This window comes from Engystomops pustulosus, unplaced genomic scaffold, assembly GCF_040894005.1.
Source record: "Engystomops pustulosus unplaced genomic scaffold, aEngPut4.maternal MAT_SCAFFOLD_143, whole genome shotgun sequence".
Classification (NCBI taxonomy): Eukaryota; Metazoa; Chordata; class Amphibia; order Anura; family Leptodactylidae; genus Engystomops; species Engystomops pustulosus.
Genome location: NW_027285023.1, coordinates 32200 through 50111, shown reverse-complemented (window position 1 = coordinate 50111; position 17912 = coordinate 32200). Strand labels below are relative to the sequence as shown.

The following is a 17912-nucleotide window of genomic DNA, read 5'->3' as shown; positions in this document are numbered from 1 at the left end:
ATGATACAATGTTCCCCTGCCTCCTCCAATATGGTGATCACCCCCATCCGACTACCAGGGCACATGATACAATGTTCCCCTGCCTCCATCAATATGGTGATCACCCCCATCCAACTACCAGGGCACATGATACAATGTTCCCCTGCCTCCACCAATATGGTGATCACCCCCATCCGACTACCAGGGCACATGATACAATGTTCCCCTGCCTCCTCCAATATGGGGATCGCCCCCATCCGACTACCAGGGCACATGATACAATGTTCCCCTGCCTCCTCCAATATGGGGATCGCCCCCATCCGACTACCAGGGCACATAATACAATGTTCCCCTGCCTCCTCCAATATGGTGATCACCCCCATCCGACTACCAGGGCACATGATACAATGTTCCCCTGCCTCCTCCAATATGGTGATCGCCCCCATCCGACTACCAGGGCACATGATACAATGTTCCCCTGCCTCCTCCATAATGGTGATCGCCCCCATCCTACTACCAGGGCACATGATACAATGTTCCCCTGCTTCCTCCAATATGGTGATCGCCCCCATCCGACTACCAGGGCACATGATACAATGTTCCCCTGCCTCCTCCAATATGGTGATCACCCCCATCCGACTACCAGGACACATGATACAATGTTCCCCTGCTTCCTCCAATATGGTGATCGCCCCCATCCGACTACCAGGGCACATGATACAATGTTCCCCTGCCTTCTCCAATATTGTGATCACCCCCATCCTACTACCAGGGCACATGATACAATGTTCCCCTGCCTCCCCCAATATGGTGATCACCCCCATCCAACTACCGCGACACATGATACAATGTTCCCCTGCTTCCTCCAATATGGTGATCACCCCCATCTTACTACCAGGGCACAGGATACAATGTTCCCCTGCCTCCTCCAATATGGTGATCACCCCCATCTTACTACCAGGGCACAGGATACAATGTTCCCCTGCCTCCTCCAATATGGTGATCACCCCCATCCAACTACCAGGACACATGATACAATGCTCTCCTGCCTCCTCCAATATGGTGATCACCCCCATCTTACTACCAGGGCACAGGATACAATGTTCCCCTGCCTCCTCCAATATGGTGATCAACCCCATCCAACTACCAGGACACATGATACAATGTTCTCCTGCCTCCTCCAATATGGTGATCGCCCCCATCCGACTACCAGGGCACATGATACAATGTTCCCCTGCTTCCTCCAATATGGTGATCACCCCCATCTTACTACCAGGGCACAGGATACAATGTTCCCCTGCCTCCTCCAATATGGTGATCACCCCCATCTTACTACCAGGGCACAGGATACAATGTTCCCCTGCCTCCTCCAATATGGTGATCACCCCCATCCAACTACCAGGACACATGATACAATGCTCTCCTGCCTCCTCCAATATGGTGATCACCCCCATCTTACTAACAGGGCACAGGATACAATGTTCCCCTGCCTCCTCCAATATGGTGATCAACCCCATCCAACTACCAGGACACATGATACAATGTTCTCCTGCCTCCTCCAATATGGTGATCGCCCCCATCCGACTACCAGGGCACATGATACAATGTTCCCCTGCCTCCTCCAATATGGTGATCACCCCCATCCTACTACCAGGACACATGATACAATGTTCTCCTGCCTCCTCCAATATGGTGATCACCCCCATCCTACTACCAGGACACATGATACAATGTTCCCCTGCCTCCTCCAATATGGTGATCACCCCCATCCGACTACCAGGACATATGATACAATGTTCTCCTGCCTCCTCCAATATGGTGATCACCCCCATCCTACTACCAGGACACATGATACAATGTTCCCCTGCCTCCTCCAATATGGTGATCACCCCCATCCGACTACCAGGGCACATGATACAATGTTCCCCTGCCTCCATCAATATGGTGATCACCCCCATCCGACTACCAGGGCACATGATACAATGTTCCCCTGCCTCCACCAATATGGTGATCACCCCCATCCGACTACCAGGGCACATGATACAATGTTCCCCTGCCTCCTCCAATATGGGGATCGCCCCCATCCGACTACCAGGGCACATAATACAATGTTCCCCTGCCTCCTCCAATATGGTGATCACCCCCATCCGACTACCAGGGCACATGATACAATGTTCCCCTGCCTCCTCCAATATGGTGATCACCCCCATCCGACTACCAGGGCACATGATACAATGTTCCCCTGCCTCCTCCAATATGGGGATCGCCCCCATCCGACTACCAGGGCACATAATACAATGTTCCCCTGCCTCCTCCAATATGGTGATCACCCCCATCCGACTACCAGGACACATGATACAATGTTCTCCTGCCTCCTCCAATATGGTGATCGCCCCCATCTGACTACCAGGACACATGATACAATGTTCCCCTGCCTCCTCCAATATGGGGATCGCCCCCATCCGACTACCAGGGCACATAATACAATGTTCCCCTGCCTCCTCCAATATGGTGATCGCCCCCATCCGACTACCAGGGCACATGATACAATGTTCCCCTGCCTCCTCCATAATGGTGATCGCCCCCATCCTACTACCAGGGCACATGATACAATGTTCCCCTGCTTCCTCCAATATGGTGATCGCCCCCATCCGACTACCAGGGCACATGATACAATGTTCCCCTGCCTCCTCCAATATGGTGATCACCCCCATCCGACTACCAGGACACATGATACAATGTTCCCCTGCTTCCTCCAATATGCTGATCGCCCCCATCCGACTACCAGGGCACATGATACAATGTTCCCCTGCCTTCTCCAATATTGTGATCACCCCCATCCTACTACCAGGGCACATGATACAATGTTCCCCTGCCTCCCCCAATATGGTGATCACCCCCATCCAACTACCGCGACACATGATACAATGTTCCCCTGCTTCCTCCAATATGGTGATCACCCCCATCTTACTACCAGGGCACAGGATACAATGTTCCCCTGCCTCCTCCAATATGGTGATCACCCCCATCTTACTACCAGGGCACAGGATACAATGTTCCCCTGCCTCCTCCAATATGGTGATCACCCCCATCCAACTACCAGGACACATGATACAATGCTCTCCTGCCTCCTCCAATATGGTGATCACCCCCATCTTACTACCAGGGCACAGGATACAATGTTCCCCTGCCTCCTCCAATATGGTGATCAACCCCATCCAACTACCAGGACACATGATACAATGTTCTCCTGCCTCCTCCAATATGGTGATCGCCCCCATCCGACTGCCAGGGCACATGATACAATGTTCCCCTGCTTCCTCCAATATGGTGATCACCCCCATCCGACTACCAGGACACATGATACAATGTTCCCCTGCCTCCTCCAATATGGTGATCACCCCCATCCTACTACCAGGACACATGATACAATGTTCTCCTGCCTCCTCCAATATGGTGATCACCCCCATCCTACTACCAGGACACATGATACAATGTTCCCCTGCCTCCTCCAATATGGTGATCACCCCCATCCGACTACCAGGACACATGATACAATGTTCTCCTGCCTCCTCCAATATGGTGATCACCCCCATCCTACTACCAGGACACATGATACAATGTTCCCCTGCCTCCTCCAATATGGTGATCACCCCCATCCGACTACCAGGGCACATGATACAATGTTCCCCTGCCTCCATCAATATGGTGATCACCCCCATCCGACTACCAGGGCACATGATACAATGTTCCCCTGCCTCCACCAATATGGTGATCACCCCCATCCGACTACCAGGGCACATGATACAATGTTCCCCTGCCTCCTCCAATATGGGGATCGCCCCCTTCCGACTACCAGGGCACATGATACAATGTTCCCCTGCCTCCTCCAATATGGGGATCGCCCCCATCCGACTACCAGGGCACATAATACAATGTTCCCCTGCCTCCTCCAATATGGTGATCACCCCCATCCGACTACCAGGGCACATGATACAATGTTCCCCTGCCTCCTCCAATATGGTGATCGCCCCCATCCGACTACCAGGGCACATGATACAATGTTCCCCTGCCTCCTCCATAATGGTGATCGCCCCCATCCTACTACCAGGGCACATGATACAATGTTCCCCTGCTTCCTCCAATATGGTGATCGCCCCCATCCGACTACCAGGGCACATGATACAATGTTCCCCTGCCTCCTCCAATATGGTGATCACCCCCATCCGACTACCAGGACACATGATACAATGTTCCCCTGCTTCCTCCAATATGGTGATCGCCCCCATCCGACTACCAGGGCACATGATACAATGTTCCCCTGCCTTCTCCAATATTGTGATCACCCCCATCCTACTACCAGGGCACATGATACAATGTTCCCCTGCCTCCCCCAATATGGTGATCACCCCCATCCAACTACCGCGACACATGATACAATGTTCCCCTGCTTCCTCCAATATGGTGATCACCCCCATCTTACTACCAGGGCACAGGATACAATGTTCCCCTGCCTCCTCCAATATGGTGATCACCCCCATCTTACTACCAGGGCACAGGATACAATGTTCCCCTGCCTCCTCCAATATGGTGATCACCCCCATCCAACTACCAGGACACATGATACAATGCTCTCCTGCCTCCTCCAATATGGTGATCACCCCCATCTTACTACCAGGGCACAGGATACAATGTTCCCCTGCCTCCTCCAATATGGTGATCAACCCCATCCAACTACCAGGACACATGATACAATGTTCTCCTGCCTCCTCCAATATGGTGATCGCCCCCATCCGACTACCAGGGCACATGATACAATGTTCCCCTGCTTCCTCCAAAATGGTGATCACCCCCATCCGACTACCAGGACACATGATACAATGTTCCCCTGCCTCCTCCAATATGGTGATCACCCCCATCCTACTACCAGGACACATGATACAATGTTCTCCTGCCTCCTCCAATATGGTGATCACCCCCATCCTACTACCAGGACACATGATACAATGTTCCCCTGCCTCCTCCAATATGGTGATCACCCCCATCCGACTACCAGGACACATGATACAATGTTCCCCTGCCTCCTCCAATATGGTGATCACCCCCATCCTAATACCAGGACACATGATACAATGTTCTCCTGCTTCCTCCAATATGGTGATCGCCCCCATCTGACTACCAGGGCACATGACACAATGTTCCCCTACCTCCACCAATATGGTGATCGCCCCCATCCTACTACCAGGACACATAATACAATGTTCCCCTACCTCCACCAATATGGTGATCACCCCATCCGACTTCCAGGACACATGATACAATGTTCTGCTGCCTCCTCCAATATGGTGACTGTCCCCATCCGACTACCAGGGCGCATGATACAATGTTCCCTTGCCTCCTCCAATATGGTGATCACCCCCATCCGACTACCAGGGCACATGATAAAATGTTCCCCTGCCTCCACCAATATGGTGATCACCCCCATCCGACTACCAGGACACATGATACAATGTTCTCCTGCCTCCTCCAATATGGTGATCGCCCCCATCTGACTACCAGGACACATGATACAATGTTCCCCTGCCTCCTCCAATATGGGGATCGCCCCCATCCGACTACCAGGGCACATAATACAATGTTCCCCTGCCTCCTCCAATATGGTGATCACCCCCATCCGACTACCAGGGCACATGATACAATGTTCCCCTGCCTCCTCCAATATGGTGATCGCCCCCATCCGACTACCAGGGCACATGATACAATGTTCCCCTGCCTCCTCCATAATGGTGATCGCCCCCATCCTACTACCAGGGCACATGATACAATGTTCCCCTGCTTCCTCCAATATGGTGATCGCCCCCATCCGACTACCAGGGCACATGATACAATGTTCCCCTGCCTCCTCCAATATGGTGATCACCCCCATCCGACTACCAGGACACATGATACAATGTTCCCCTGCTTCCTCCAATATGGTGATCGCCCCCATCCGACTACCAGGGCACATGATACAATGTTCCCCTGCCTTCTCCAATATTGTGATCACCCCCATCCTACTACCAGGGCACATGATACAATGTTCCCCTGCCTCCCCCAATATGGTGATCACCCCCATCCAACTACCGCGACACATGATACAATGTTCCCCTGCTTCCTCCAATATGGTGATCACCCCCATCTTACTACCAGGGCACAGGATACAATGTTCCCCTGCCTCCTCCAATATGGTGATCACCCCCATCTTACTACCAGGGCACAGGATACAATGTTCCCCTGCCTCCTCCAATATGGTGATCACCCCCATCCAACTACCAGGACACATGATACAATGCTCTCCTGCCTCCTCCAATATGGTGATCACCCCCATCTTACTACCAGGGCACAGGATACAATGTTCCGCTGCCTCCTCCAATATGGTGATCAACCCCATCCAACTACCAGGACACATGATACAATGTTCTCCTGCCTCCTCCAATATGGTGATCGCCCCCATCCGACTACCAGGGCACATGATAAAATGTTCCCCTGCTTCCTCCAATATGGTGATCACCCCCATCCGACTACCAGGACACATGATACAATGTTCCCCTGCCTCCTCCAATATGGTGATCACCCCCATCCTACTACCAGGACACATGATACAATGTTCTCCTGCCTCCTCCAATATGGTGATCACCCCCATCCTACTACCAGGACACATGATACAATGTTCCCCTGCCTCCTCCAATATGGTGATCACCCCCATCCGACTACCAGGACACATGATACAATGTTCTCCTGCCTCCTCCAATATGGTGATCACCCCCATCCTACTACCAGGACACATGATACAATGTTCCCCTGCCTCCTCCAATATGGTGATCACCCCCATCCGACTACCAGGGCACATGATACAATGTTCCCCTGCCTCCATCAATATGGTGATCACCCCCATCCGACTACCAGGGCACATGATACAATGTTCCCCTGCCTCCACCAATATGGTGATCACCCCCATCCGACTACCAGGGCACATGATACAATGTTCCCCTGCCTCCTCCAATATGGGGATCGCCCCCATCCGACTACCAGGGCACATGATACAATGTTCCCCTGCCTCCTCCAATATGGGGATCGCCCCCATCCGACTACCAGGGCACATAATACAATGTTCCCCTGCCTCCTCCAATATGGTGATCACCCCCATCCGACTACCAGGGCACATGATACAATGTTCCCCTGCCTCCTCCAATGTGGTGATCGCCCCCATCCGACTACCAGGGCACATGATACAATGTTCCCCTGCCTCCTCCATAATGGTGATCGCCCCCATCCTACTACCAGGGCACATGATACAATGTTCCCCTGCTTCCTCCAATATGGTGATCGCCCCCATCCGACTACCAGGGCACATGATACAATGTTCCCCTGCCTCCTCCAATATGGTGATCACCCCCATCCGACTACCAGGACACATGATACAATGTTCCCCTGCTTCCTCCAATATGGTGATCGCCCCCATCCGACTACCAGGGCACATGATACAATGTTCCCCTGCCTTCTCCAATATTGTGATCACCCCCATCCTACTACCAGGGCACATGATACAATGTTCCCCTGCCTCCCCCAATATGGTGATCACCCCCATCCAACTTCCGCGACACATGATACAATGTTCCCCTGCTTCCTCCAATATGGTGATCACCCCCATCTTACTACCAGGGCACAGGATACAATGTTCCCCTGCCTCCTCCAATATGGTGATCACCCCCATCTTACTACCAGGGCACAGGATACAATGTTCCCCTGCCTCCTCCAATATGGTGATCACCCCCATCCAACTACCAGGACACATGATACAATGCTCTCCTGCCTCCTCCAATATGGTGATCACCCCCATCTTACTACCAGGGCACAGGATACAATGTTCCCCTGCCTCCTCCAATATGGTGATCAACCCCATCCAACTACCAGGACACATGATACAATGTTCTCCTGCCTCCTCCAATATGGTGATCGCCCCCATCCGACTACCAGGGCACATGATACAATGTTCCCCTGCTTCCTCCAATATGGTGATCACCCCCATCCGACTACCAGGACACATGATACAATGTTCCCCTGCCTCCTCCAATATGGTGATCACCCCCATCCTACTACCAGGACACATGATACAATGTTCTCCTGCCTCCTCCAATATGGTGATCACCCCCATCCTACTACCAGGACACATGATACAATGTTCCCCTGCCTCCTCCAATATGGTGATCACCCCCATCCGACTACCAGGACACATGATACAATGTTCCCCTGCCTCCTCCAATATGGTGATCACCCCCATCCTAATACCAGGACACATGATACAATGTTCTCCTGCCTCCTCCAATATGGTGATCGCCCCCATCTGACTACCAGGACACATGATACAATGTTCTCCTGCCTCCTCCAATATGGTGATCGCCCCCATCTGACTACCAGGACACATGATACAATGTTCCCCTGCCTCCTCCAATATGGGGATCGCCCCCATCCGACTACCAGGGCACATGATACAATGTTCCCCTGCCTCCTCCAATATGGTGATCACCCCCATCCTACTACCAGGACACATGATACAATGTTCCCCTGCCTCCACCAATATGGTGATCACCCCCATCCGACTACCAGGACACATGATACAATGTTCTCCTGCCTCCTCCAATATGGTGATCACCCCCATCCGACTACCAGGATACATGATACAATGTACCTCTGCCTCCTCCAATATGGTGATCACCCCATCCGACTACCGGGGCACATGATACAATGTTCCCCTGCTTCCTCCAATATGGTGATCGCCCCCATCTGACTACCAGGGCGCATGATACAATGTTCCCCTGCCTCCCCCAATATGGTGATCACCCCCATCCTACTACCAGGACACATAATACAATGTTCCCCTGCCTCCACCAATATGGTGATCGCCCCCATCCGACTACCAGGGCACATGATACAATGTTCCCCTGCCTCCACCAATATGATGATTGCCCCCATCTGACTACCAGGACACATGATACAATGTTCCCCTGCCTCCTCCAATATGGTGATCGCCCCCATCCTACTACCAGGACACATGATACAATGTTCTCCTGCCTCCTCCAATATGGTGATCACCCCCATCCGACTACCAGGACACATGATACAATGTTCCCCTGCCTCCACCAATATGGTGATCACCCCCATCCTACTACCAGGACACATGATACAATGTTCCCCTGCCTCCTCCAATATGGTGATCGCCCCCATCCGACTACCAGGACACATGATACAATGTTCCCCTGCCTCCTCCAATATGGTGATCGCCCCCATCTGACTACCAGGACACATGATACAATGTTCCCCTGCCTCCTCCAATATGGTGATCGCCCCCATCCGACTACCATGGCACATGATACAATGTTCCCCTGCCTCCTCCAATATGGTGATCGCCCCCATCCGACTACCAGGGCACATGATACAATGTTCCCCTGCCTCCACCAATATGATGATTGCCCCCATCTGACTACCAGGACACATGATACAATGTTCCCCTGCCTCCTCCAATATGGTGATCGCCCCCATCTGACTACCAGGGCGCATGATACAATGTTCCCCTGCCTCCCCCAATATGGTGATCACCCCCATCCTACTACCAGGACACATAATACAATGTTCCCCTGCCTCCACCAATATGGTGATCGCCCCCATCCGACTACCAGGGCACATGATACAATGTTCCCCTGCCTCCACCAATATGATGATTGCCCCCATCTGACTACCAGGACACATGATACAATGTTCCCCTGCCTCCTCCAATATGGTGATCGCCCCCATCCGACTACCAGGGCACATGACACAATGTTCCCCTGCCTCCACCAATATGATGATTGCCCCCATCTGACTACCAGGGCACATGATACAATGTTCCCCTGCCTCCTCCAATATGATGATTGCCCCCATCTGACTGCCAGGACACATGATACAATGTTCCCCTGCCTCCACCAATATGGTGATCGCCCCCATCCGACTACCAGGACACATGATACAATGTTCCCCTGCCTCCTCCAATATGGTGATCGCCCCCATCTGACTACCAGGACACATGATACAATGTTCCCCTGCCTCCACCAATATGGTGATCACCCCCATCTTACTACCAGGGCACATGATACAATGTTCCCCTGCCTCCTCCAATATGGTGATCGCCCCCATCTGACTACCAGGGCACAGGATACAATGTTCCCCTGCCTCCACCAATATGGTGATCACCCCCATCTTACTACCAGGGCACATGATACAATGTTCCCCTGCCTCCTCCAATATGGTGATCACCCCCATCTTACTACCAGGATACATGATACAATGTTCCCCTGCCTCCACCAATATGGTGATCACCCCCATCCTACTACCAGGACACATGACACAATGTTCCCCTGCCTCCTCCAATATGGTGATCACCCCCATCTGACTACCAGGACACATGATACAATGTTCTCCTGCCTCCACCAATATGGTGATCACCCCCATCTGACTACCAGGATACATGATACAATGTTCCCCTGCCTCCACCAATATGGTGATCACCCCCATCCTACTACCAGGACACATGACACAATGTTCCCCTGCCTCCTCCAATATGGTGATCGCCCCCATCCTACTACCAGGACACATGATACAATGTTCCCCTGCCTCCACCAATATGGTGATCACCCTCATCCTACTACCAGGACACATGATACAATGTTCCCCTGCCTCCACCAATATGGTGATCACCCCCATCCGACTACCAGGACACATGATACAATGTTCCCCTGCCTCCTCCAATATGGTGATCACCCCCATCCGACTACCAGGACACATGATACAATGTTCCCCTGCCTCCTCCATAATGGTGATCACCCCCATCTGACTACCAGGGCACATGATACAATGTTCCCCTGCCTCCACCAATATGGTGATCACCCTCATCCTACTACCAGGACACATGATACAATGTTCCCCTGCCTCCACCAATATGGTGATCACCCCATCCTACTACCAGGACACATGATACAATGTTCCCCTGCCTCCACCAATATGGTGATCACCCCCATCCTACTACCAGGGCACATGATACAATGTTCCCCTGCCTCCTCCAATATGGTGATCACCCCCATCTGACTACCAGGACACATGATACAATGTTCCCCTGCCTCCACCAATATGGTGATCACCCCCATCTGACTACCAGGGCACATGATACAATGTTCCCCTGCCTCCTCCAATATGGTGATCACCCCCATCCTACTACCAGGACACATGATACAATGTTCCCCTGCTTCCTCCAATATGGTGATCACCCCCATCCTACTACCAGGGCACATGATACAATGTTCCCCTGCCTCCTCCAATATGGTGATCACCCTCATCCTACTACCAGGACACATGATACAATGTTCCCCTGCCTCCTCCAATATGGTGATCGCCCCCATCTGACTACCAGGGCACATGATACAATGTTCCCCTGCCTCCACCAATATGGTGATCACCCCCATCTGACTACCAGGACACATGATACAATGTTCCCCTGCCTCCTCCAATATGGTGATCGCCCCCATCTGACTACCAGGGCACATGATACAATGTTCCCCTGCCTCCTCCAATATGGTGATCACCCCCATCTGACTACCAGTGATCAGGTCCTCGCCCGGCCGGGATTCGATGTATCATGTGGCGCCTCGAATAGGCAGAAATCAGAGATAGGTAAGTAAATATTTCCACAACTAAACCCTGAGGAGAGATTATTAGGAGACCTGCGGAGGTCATTATGGAGACTCCCGGGGGCCACAATTGTACAATCAATGCAAACTTTATACTGAATAAATAATCTGCAATTTTAGATCTTATTTTGCAGTGAATCTAATATTTTACACTAAGATAATAAGACATAACTAGAGAGCGATGGTCACGGAGCCGGGAATGTGCACAATGTAGAATAGTCGTCACCGAGACGCCTTGTGTGTGACGGGGCGGGTACAGGTAGGTCGCCTATTGTACAGGTAGGTCGCCCTGTTTTTCCAGTCCGTCCTGTATGATGTTTATTCTCTCAGAACTTGTCCTAGTGTTCAGTCTGCCTGGAAGTATGTGCCCCCCCTGAGTGTAACCCTCCCCCCCCCCACCATAAAGCATGTGACAGGTGATGTATATATGTATCTATACACACACAGACAGTATACATGTATCTATACACAGACAGTATATATGTATCTATACACAGACAGTATATATGTATCTATACACACACAGACAGTATATATGTATCTATACACAGACAGTATATATGTATCTATACACACACAGACAGTATATATGTATCTATACACACACAGACAGTATATATGTATCTATACACACACAGACAGTATATATTTATCTATACACACACAGACAGTATATATGTATCTATACACACAGAGACAGTATATATTTATCTATACACACACAGACAGTATATATGTATCTATACACACAGAGACAGTATATATGTATCTATACACAGACAGTATATATGTATCTATACACAGACAGTATATATGTATCTATACACAGACAGTATATATGTATTTATACACACAGACAGTATATATGTATCTATACACACACAGACAGTATATATGTATCTATACACACACAGACAGTATATATGTATCTATATACACACAGACAGTATATGTGTATCTATACACACACACAGACAGTATATATGTATCTATACACACACAGACAGTATATATGTATCTATACACACACAGACAGTATATATGTATCTATACACACAGACAGTATATATGTATCTATACACACACAGACAGTATATATGTATCTATACACACACAGAGACAGTATATATGTATCTATACACACACAGACAGTATATATGTATCTATACACACAGACAGTATATATGTATCTATACACACAGACAGTATATATGTATCTATACACACAGACAGTATATATGTATCTATACACACAGACAGTATATATGTATCTATACACACACAGAGACAGTATATATGTATCTATACACACACAGACAGTATATATGTATCTATACACACAGACAGTATATATGTATCTATATACACACAGACAGTATATATGTATCTATACATACACAGACAGTATATATGTATCTATACACACACAGACAGTATATATGTATCTATACACACAGACAGTATATATGTATCTATACATACACAGACAGTATATATGTATCTATACATACACAGACAGTATATATGTATCTATACACACACAGACAGTATATATGTATCTATACACAGACAGTATATATGTATCTATACACACACAGACAGTATATATGTATCTATACACAGACAGTATATATGTATCTATACACACACAGACAGTATATATGTATCTATACACACAGACAGTATATATGTATCTATACACAGACAGTATATATGTATCTATACACACAGACAGTATATATGTATCTATACACAGACAGTATATATATATATATACAGTATATAAGATACCGGAGAGATGGACCCTACCTGGGAGACGCACGTGCTGGAGAAATATGAGACCTTAGAGGAAGGACTGGAGGGACCTATAAAAGTTCTACCTGGAAGTTATTGCGTCCTGCGAGGTGTAAGAGGTGATTTATTTGATTTCCTTGGAGATTATTGGCTGCAGCCTCTCCCCTCCCTCTCCTGCGGACCCCCCTATACATCTGGGGTATTACTATGGAGGACGGGGGCACTTGTCTCTTAGATCCTACGGTGACAGAGGGGCAAAGACTGGAGGGAAAGGGGAACTTTCTATAGAAGAGGGAATTTATATATTTTTTGTTACATTTCCTTTTCTATTCCAGGATTTGTGTTTTTTTATTATCTCATATTGCTGGGGGGGCGCACATTTGTGATAGATCCCGTGTAAACATCTGTATTGGACGCACTCACTATGTCAGATAAGGCGCAGGGACTCAGAACCACTAAGTGCCGAACTTTGCATAAATGCGCCAAATTAACGAAATGCGCCAGATTTTTGCGCTAAAAGACGCTCAAAACAGTCTAACAGACTATGATTAATGTCCCCCTAGACTTTCTTATAGTTGTGATGATGAATTCTGGCGCAGGATACGACTGTCGGTTCCTACTTTTAGTTTAGTCTGTGCACCAGAATTTTGGGCACACGATTTCACGCCCCTTTCTCGCGAGGCCACGCACATTTTCCCAAAGGCCACGCCCCTTTAATTGGACAGGTCGGAAAAGTGGCAAAAAACGGTCTAAATGCCATGATGACTGTGGTGCAAGCCATTTTAGACAGTGTTTATGGCGCAAAACCAAGTGATGGGAAAAACTGGATTTATGGCATTAAAGGAAACCTCCCCCGAGGAACCAGAGGTGGATGTGATGGCGGATTCTCCTGCTGCCTCTGCCCTGATCTGTAATGTAATAATCCTGGAACATAACTTGTTACAAGGTTTATGTTAGCAATATGTAAATTACCTGCAGAGGCTTTGGGGGCGTGTCCTAGCCTGGCCAGGCACTGGGAGTTAAGACCCCGCCCCAGAAGCCTCTGCAGGTAATTTACATATTACTAATATAAAGCTTATAACAAGTTACGTTCCAGGATTATTACATTACAGATCAGGGCAGAGGCAGCGGGAGAATCCGCCATCACATCCACTTCTCATCCGCTTGTAGGTTCCTTTAAGGTGTTTGTGAGACGTTCACCATGCGGCTTACATAATCCATTGCTGGCGTAGATGACGTCATGGCGACATTATATTTTGTTATTTCCTCCCGGATCTTTAAGGTTCTTGAATTGTTAAAACTTGTGATGCTATAAAAGTTATAAAAAAAATCTTTCCACTACCTGAGCTTATTGATGACACATGAGCTGTGCACATATCCGGAGCTCCATCCAGTGTGACACGTGTGTGGCCACGTAACGGACGCACACTGAGCGCGATGTCTTCACTCCCCATCCAATGGCAATCAGAGATTCTGGGGAGAGGAGATACCACCGGGAGTCGGCTGGGAAGGGGAGCACAGAAATCTCCAATCACAATCCATTCTGATAAACCAGGGACATTACTCAGAGATCCCGGGAACGTGGCATCGTCTTATATTAGTGATCCATGGCCTCCTTACTAGGAAAATCAACTTTTAAAATGATGCCAATGAGCCTGAAGGGCTTGAGAGGGGTGTTAAAACAGCTCTCCTGTACTGTAGCTTCACAGGCTGGTACACTGTGCAGGAGCACAAAGGTGCTAAGGAAATAAAGGGAAGGAGTGTAACAGCCTGTGAAGCTGCAGCATGCAGGGGCTCTGATAATGCCCCCAGAGCCTTTAGAAGAGAGGCTGCCATGAATAGGGTACACATGAACATTCCCACAGTCCCGGTGCCGGGATCGATGAGGAATGTCCCGGGTTTATCTGGATGGATTCTGTTGGGAGATTTCCTGTACATATAATAATCTTTTATTCCGTCTGTTCTCTATAAAATCCTCTTTATGACGAGTCCGGACGTTCTGGTGAATGTTTAGCTACAGTTATGGTAAATCAGGTAAGAGGTAAGTGCCAGCGTGTGGGGCTCCGGATAGGGCTCCGGTATATATATATATAGGATCTTTATACATTTGTATCTCTTCTATTCCAGGGGGTGAAACAGAAGTGGCTCCTCGTGTGGATAAGAAATGTCCCTTCTGTTTAGCTCAGATATTCATTTACTTCAACCAAAATGCATTCAGTCTGGAAGATCTGAGACGCTAAACCGTGCACAGGTCCCTGCACACTGTGTACTTACCTCTGTTCAGAGCTTTTACTTACCCGTCCCGTTGACGGCGTCGATCCAGAATGTCCGACGAGGAGTTGGAGCTGCCGCGATTCACTAAGATTGTGCGTCCAATTTCCTGCATGTGTCGCTTCCCAGCTGAGGTCCGCCGGAGTTCACCTTGACCGGTGCATGTGAGTGCTGATCTTGCGACACAATTGGGTTTTTAAATTCCGCGGTTTGTCAGAATCCGTCGGGTTGTCCCACACCCACACCCCCCGATTTGTGTCGCATGCAAGCTGGCGCCGATGCGCCACAATCTGATCGCGCGCGCCAAAAACCCGGGGCAATTCAGGCCAAATCTTACCTCTGCCCAGAGCTCCCAGTGCCCGGGCAGTCACACACAGGGGCACATTTTCTAAGGGTCCCGCGGCCACATTTCCATCGGGCTTCGTGAATTTTTCCATTTTGCACTGAATTGCCCCAGGTTTTTGGCGCACACCATCTTAGTGAATCGCAGCAGATGTGCATTATACACAGACAATGCACTTTCAGGAAACTCCGTCGGACAGGTAAGTAAATGTGCCCCAGTGTGTACTTACCTCTGTCCAGAGCTCACAGTGCCTGGGCAATGACACACTGGGGCACATTTACGAAGAGTCCGTCGGAAGCATTTCCGTCGGGTTTCCCCAATATATTTCTGATTTACCCTGAATTGCACAGGGGTTTTTGGCGCACGCATTCGGATTGTGGCGCATCGGCACCGGTTGGAAGTGACACAAATTGGGTGGTGTGGCCGTCTGACAACTCGACTGATTCGGACAAACTGCAGAATTTACAATTCAAATTGTGTCGCAAGATCAGCACTCACATGCACCGGGAAGAAGAAGGTGACCTCCGGGACCTGAGCGGGGAGCGACACATGCAAGAAATCGGGCGCATACTGTAAGTGAATCGCGGGTCAGGTAGGTCAGGTAAGTAAATGTGCCCCACTGGGTCTCATTTACTAAGGGCCGCACTGCACTTTTGTTGTACTGTCACCTGTTTCGGGGTAGAAACGTCTTGCACAGGTATAACAAGTGTCTGCGCACGCGACCCTTTTGTGGCACAGCTGCGCTGCTTTCATGCGACACAAATTAGGGGGCAAAATGTAAATCTGTTATGTGGGACAGTGAGACCACAATCTGCCACTTAGGATGGAATGGATCCAGAGTAACCAAAAAGATCCCTGGGACAGATTCACTTACACCATCTACAAGTCAGACAATGATAGTGAGGACTAGACCGGCTTAATCCATGAGGACTTATATTAATTATGTGTGTGAGAACCTGAATGGAGAACGGAGTTACTGTAAAATATAACCTGATATATTATTCTGGAAGTGGCGGTGGCGGTGCGGGCTGTTGGAGACTGTCGGGGGTGGGCGGTTTCGCGTGGTGCCAAGCTTAGCTGGGTGGCAATCGTCTGCCCGTCAGTGCAATGATCTCCTGCTGGGGGTGGGCTCCCTTCGGAGCTGTTGGTGAACGGCCGGGTGTAATCACCTGGTGTGTTCAGTGGCGGCGACGTGGATAAGGGGCGCTACCGGCTGTGGTGATTGGCGCTGTGGGGCCGCCGGCTGCGGGGTCGCACGCCGATCTAGTTGCCTCTCCTACCTGTTTCCACTGCCCGTTACCCAGACTGCGATATATTACCTTTACCAATCCATATCTCGCTCTCCAACAAAGATCACTAACGGAATAACTATAGCTATTGGAAGTCATATGCCATACTAACATACCGCAAAACTTGCACTGCTCATTGACTAACTAGAAACCTTAACAGAAGGAAAAAAAACAAAAAAAACATTAACCCCGCTTCGGAACTCTTTTTACTTCTATCCTTCTGCCTTGTGGACCAAGAACTTCACAGTCAAAAACCTAGTGCTGTAACAGTAATTCCCTAGTGCCCAAACAGCAACTAACATTAACTAATGTTCTTGTTTCTCGGCGTGCTACAGCTGGACTTTCTGATTTCATGGGCTCTTGCTACTAATATTGACTAACAAATTATGACTTAATGTATGGAACTATTAATATTCACTTATATGTACGCGACTGCTAAGAATTCTCCTTGGGGAATATATGTCTTTTTATGAGGGTTTG

The 17912-nt window shown here is 49.3% G+C and overlaps 1 protein-coding gene across 1 annotated transcript in view; it reads right to left on the bottom strand.

The window, feature by feature from the left end:
* Positions 1-13607, bottom strand: part of LOC140108523 (NACHT, LRR and PYD domains-containing protein 3-like) — a 96890-nt gene extending 83283 nt beyond the window's left edge. The window contains exon 1 of the mRNA XM_072131805.1: positions 13545-13607. The gene's annotated coding sequence lies outside the window, so the exon portion shown is untranslated. The remainder of the gene's footprint in view (positions 1-13544) is intronic.
* Positions 13608-17912: the final 4305 nt, after the last annotated feature.